The sequence below is a fragment of the Morone saxatilis genome, unplaced genomic scaffold, assembly GCF_004916995.1.
Source record: "Morone saxatilis isolate NCDOM2014 unplaced genomic scaffold, NCSU_SB_2.0 Contig10, whole genome shotgun sequence".
In the NCBI taxonomy this organism is placed as follows: Eukaryota; Metazoa; Chordata; class Actinopteri; family Moronidae; genus Morone; species Morone saxatilis.
Window position 1 is genome coordinate 15,573,728 of NW_023339652.1, and position 6,072 is coordinate 15,579,799.

Genomic DNA, 6,072 nt, shown 5'->3' on the forward strand with positions numbered 1-6,072 from the left:
GGAATTAATATTGCACAACATTTAATAAACAGCCAGTAGTTACATTGACTATTACAAACATACTATTGAAATGATTAAAATATGACACATTGCTATAACAGTAAAATTTAAATTACAATAGTATATACAGTAAATCAACTTAGACTTATTGACCAAAACAATCTCTCCTCACAGGTCCATTCAGTAGCTGGTTCTGGAGCTTTTAGATCACATGATCCTCCTTCAGCAGATGGAGTTACCCAGCTGTCATGAAATTTGTTTCACTCTCCTTCATAGGGACTTCTCATCCATATTGAGTGTTTCTTGACGCTGGAAACAGTAATTGACAAAACAGTGGTCACCTCAAGGTCTATCTAGTTAGATGTAGTCCATGTAAGTAACAATTCACGCACATAAACCTCACCCAGTTATCACAACTTAAACAATAGCAGCCATCCACCCCTCGCTCACCGAAATGCAACTGGATTACGCACTCAGAAAAATACATATAAGGAACTTATTCCCCCCCAATATATTTGTTGCATAAAAGGGCAAAGACCCACCCCCTGAAATGGGTGAACAGATTGAAAGGAAATTGTAGCATCGATAGTGATTTCATGTTGATAATACTGTAAATACTGTACATTCTATAAAGTAAAGATGACTCATTCACTTTTGCATAGTTTGTTGCCAAAAAGGCACACAAATTTAGGGTGGTTTACAGTAAAAGGAAACTGAATTAAAAAAAACTATGGATTTCTCAGTCTACTGTTTGCAGGTTGAGCTGAAACATGAAAAGTAATGGAGTTTTTGTAATGCTATCAACTGTTTGTATTTAGAAAGTTGTTGTGCTATGATTGATTGATCTGTTCCTCTTGGAAAGAAAACGTGCTAGTGTTTTGACAGAATGATTTGATTTTGAGTCAGGTTTGCTGTGTTTTGATAGAGTTTGTGTATATAGAGAATGTTTTTTTGCATTTTGAAATGTAGAGTTGGTGTTTAAAGAACAAAATGTGGTTTTGAGCAGAAAATGTACTATTTGGCTAATTGTGTGAGGTAGGTGTGTTGCTGTGTTAGGAGTTTCGATAAAGTATCTTAAGTTTAGGTAAACGCTTGTTAGCAATTGAAAAAAACTGTAAGTTGTTTTCACACAGTGATTAAAATTAAACTCAATGTTCTATATCTATCACACTAGCATTTTAGGGGAAGTTTTAAAAGAAGTGTGAGTTTTCAGGACTCCTGCACCTGGGTTAACAAGTCGAACTCCTGTACGTTTAATGGATCTGTAAATAAAATACGTCTGAAAAAGGTTACTTAGCACAGATCATGTGGCTTCCCATATTAATAATGTTCTTTTAAATTATACTCTGCTCACAGTAGTAATCACAAGTTGTAAAAGGTTTTGTATAGTGAACTAAGTGCTCAAGCAGCTGTGTCGGCAAACATCCCTCCATGTTTATAGGATCTTCAGCAGGACACTGAACCCCTGTAGCTGACCTCTGACCTCTGACCACCATGTGGAGGGCAGGAAAAACAAAGGGCTTTCCCTGCAACAACTTTTCACATAAAAAAAGCTAAGATGCACATGGTTGCTTTGCAAACTACTTTGCATGAGTCCTCAGTGCACATTCCACTTTAAGGACTTATGCAATCCTGCTGATAAAAATATGCAGCTCATTATATTGTACCCTGAACTACCTTCTCAGATTTAAATTAAATGTGTTGACAGAGTTTTGGAAAACTTCCAAATGCATACCCCCTTTGTGGCACTGCCTCACTGTGTCTTTGTGTTAGTGATATCCACTCCTTTGAAACTGACTCGGCATCTGGCTCATTTGCTCATACACACTCCAAGTTACATCAGCCAGGACCGGCAGCTCTTCAACTCCCAGCTGCTCAGCAGGGTCTGACCTACATGTGTCATTCAGGTCTAACAGCCAATGAGGAGGCAAGATCTGGTGTTCAAAACCTGGTGCTGGCGTCTCCCCTCACCTGTAGCATTGTAAAAGTTCCTGAGGAGTCTTTTGAGTGTACAGGTGTAACATTAAAGGCGTACTCTTTACACAGAGAGTCAGTTTACTCGTCATGACAAGCACTACTCAGCCAACAGTTGTGTAATATGTTCTGTGGCTCTGGAAGGAACTTTTTTTCAAGGTTCATGCACTTTCAGTGTACCTGAGCCAAACATTTCCAGACTCTCAAAGCCTTTATCATCAAAACTATAAATGCAACTGCACAAAATTTACAGCTTCTACAGAATTACAGAATTCCTGTATATGGACAGCGATCAGTGCTGACTTAGTAATTTCCAGAGTAAGGGACCAACACAGGACTTATCTAGGTATTAATGACAAGTGAACACACCATGAGACAACAAACAAATACGACGACAGGATTGTTTCATTTCAAATATTAAAAGATTTTTGTTAGAGTGATTGTGAGGATGAAACAGATTATGTTGAAAATCAAGCATTCTTCAAGGAGTATATTCATATAAAGCATATCCCTAACCTCGAAAACATAACACTGAAAGTTATGCATTTTCCAAACTTCACAGACATTTTTAAGTTGGAGAAAATAACCCTAATGATGTCATAATGATGTCAATAGGGTTATCTCATACTGGAGGCTCCACGTTTGAACAGATATCCTGCATTACAGAATGGAGGGGTTTGAGTTTTTATTGAGATGCATTATAACAATATAACAATATTATAATGTAGAATCCAGTATTTTCTTAGGTTGATCTGTACTTGGGACTAAAAGTCACGATATCTTGGCATCTGTTCAATCTCAACCATTCTTTGTCTTAATTTGTCTCTTCCAAGTCTTCAGACTTTATGGAAGTATAAAGCTAAATAGCTGGATTCAAAATTAAATCTTACAGATTACCATTCAAACTTTAGTCAACTCAATTACACCTTATTTAATCTGTTTGATCTGTGATCCTCTTTTAAATTGGTTGATGCGAGCTAGCAATCTGACTGTGAGCTGTCATGCTAAAAACAATCATCAATAACTCACATTTGTAATCTTTCTTTTCATTTCTATTTAAGCACATTTCTTGAAGAAAGTTGAAGAAAACTGTTTTGTCGGTGCATGCATGCAGCTTTTACTTGAGCACCATGAGTGTGCACCTCAAAGCTTTAACATCACCGCAATAAAAATACACCATACTCACTTGGATATTACTACAACTGCAGACATTAAAAATCTATTTAACAAATATGTTGTGGCGCTTCATTAAGGGAAGACATTACTAGATCTGTTCTGTTGTGTAAGCAAAGAACACAGGGAGCAGGGCAGGTTTGAAAGGGTATATACATAGTCACTGTGTGGCAACCAGGTATTTTTAGCACTCTGCCGAGCGATAATAGAAACTGAACTCAACACTTAAATATGCCTAAGCCTAGATATTCTCCTGGCTTGAATCTAGTCCTTGTTTCCAGTCATGAGCAGCGGCATGCATGGCTGGGATCAGGGTGTGTTGCTTCAGATGCTTCACCTAAAAGTGGCTTAAGACACGGATGAACATAAAGCAGGCTACAACTGCGGAGAAAGTGACAGCAACTGAGCACATGTGTGAAAGGCATCAACGCAAAGGTACATTTTGGATAAAGCCCCCTGCCCCCTCAAAGAGCCAAATGATACTGCTCTGTCTCACCGTCAAATCCAATGCAATTTTCTTTTACAGAGTGATTACTAAGTACTTACAGAGTCAGAGAGGAAGAGCTAAATCAAACAGCAGTAGAGAAGAGAGAGTACAGTTTGTGAGCTGACACTGAGGGCGAACCACTCAGGAGAAAGTTTCTGGAGATCAGATCAAGCTTTACTATTTTTTTTTTAAAGAATTTTTCCAACCAGAGCATGACAACAGTTGGACCCTGTGATTGCAGTCATAACATATTTATTAAGTGAGCCCTGCTGGCCACACTCTGCATGCTACAGCCTGCTGTTACGTAAACCCATGATCCATATTATATCTTCATAGTCATATTTCTCATCTGTATATCCCTCCAAAATAAATAATCAGTTTTGTCCCCTGTGGTTTGTGAGTTGCACATACACTGGGAGTACGCACAGAGCACCCTGGATGATGCAAAGTGGGGGAAATAATAATAGTCGCCTTTGTGTTTTCTCTCAGGAAGCACCGAGCAGCAGAGCAAGCATGCAATAACACATCATGTAAATGGTTGTTTCAGTGCGTGTGATCAACTGGTGACTACAGTGGGAAACGTGCATTTAAAAATAACCCAGATTCAGACACCAAATTACAACCGTGCAGCAGATTAAATGGAATTGTCTTGTATAAATACAGACGCGTTTGGCGCTTAACGCTGCTTTATATTGACTCCAGGCAACACCCTGCAGGAAGCGCTCCACACAGCGCTACTGTTACCCTCTCTCATCAGCAGTTAGTTTGTCAATGTATCTGCACAAATAACCAAGGAAAACAGAAGAAAAAAAGGCAGAAGTCAGTAAAAAAGTGGCGCAAAAGTAAGTATTTCTTGTATTTTCCAATTTTCTAATGAGGCAATAACCCCCCCCCCTCTCGAGCTGCTTATTCCAATCAAATAAATAATGAGAATTAAACTACCCGCTACCAGGCAGTTAAACATGGTGGTCAGAATTAAGCAGCAAGTCGAATGCAGGTTGGAAGAAAACAAGTGAAAGTAGAAGGAATAGATGCGTAAATGTCGGGCTTTTACCTCAGCGCGGCGGACAGCTGTAGCAGGCGGAGGAGGGAGGCGGACTAGTGGAGACAAGAGTTGGAGACCCTTCCCATTTAACAAGCAAGGAGTCTGAGTGGAAATTTCCATCTGCCATGTGATGATGGCAACTCCTGAAGCGTCGTGTTACACCGCCTAGCACTGCTGGGGGGCTCCTTATTCTCCCATTAACCCCCCCCCCCCCCNCCCCCCCCCCCGTTTGCAGCGTCTCCTCAGTTTGAGAAGACCTCTTTAACTGCACTGAGGGTTCCCATTTCTTCATCTAAAAATGCGTTACTTTTAGATATAATAATCCTTGTCCATATTTACACTGGCTAAAGCGTGTTTGTGCAACGTTTCAGATAAAAAAGGAGTTTATTTAATGATTGTGGAGGTTTACTGACTGGGATCCTTTGTTTACATTCCGCCTGGCCACGTTGTAGGCAGAGAAAGGAGCTCCACACTGGGAGCCACTGCAATTATGTTTTAAAGGGGAAGTAAGGGAGTAAAAACAGGAGCATTTAGTGGAATGTGTCATACAGACTTATAATTTATGTGTTATGATCAGTGTACAGTTTTGAGGAACATGTTCTTGACTGCCATTTTATGCTGCTTTACATTGCATTTCAGAGGCATACTTTACTTTCTACTCCACTAAATTTATTTATCTGGCAGCTACAATGGTTTAACACATCTAAACCACTGGTTCTCAAACTTTTTTTTTGTTAATAAGAATCCCCTTTATTAAGATATTGGGTACTTTAGCAAGTATGCCAGTAGACAGGTGCAGTTTTTATTTTATTTTTTAAAAAAAACTATAAAAATAGGGAACAACTTGTGACTAAAAATACCAGTACTAATCTTAAATCCATTTCTAAATTCATGGCAACACTGTTTGTCATCATGCAGTAACACTAAGACTACATTGAAGTTGCACTTAAAATGTAAGTAGAAACACGAGCTTGTGCTTCACTGAGAATCTTTGTGCAACTGCACTGATCAACTCTTTTCCAGAGGTTTCAGGGCTGTTTTATCAAACTTTTATTGAACTTATTATTACAGTATTATTATTTTAGGAATTATGCATGACTGATATTTTATAAATACGTATTTAAGAATGTCACATACCCCCTGCAGTACACCAAAGTAGCCCTAGGGGTATGAGTGCCTGTTTGAGAAACACTGTCATAAACTACACATTGTTATGGATTAAACTACCCAACAGAGAAGTAGCTCCACTTCAACCAGCTACATTAAAATTCTTCTTATGTGTTATTAGTAAAAATACAGCTGCAATGATAGTTAACAAATCTATTAGTCGACTGAGAGAAAATCAATCAGCAACTATTTTGATTATCAACCCATTAAATGGTAAATGGTAAAT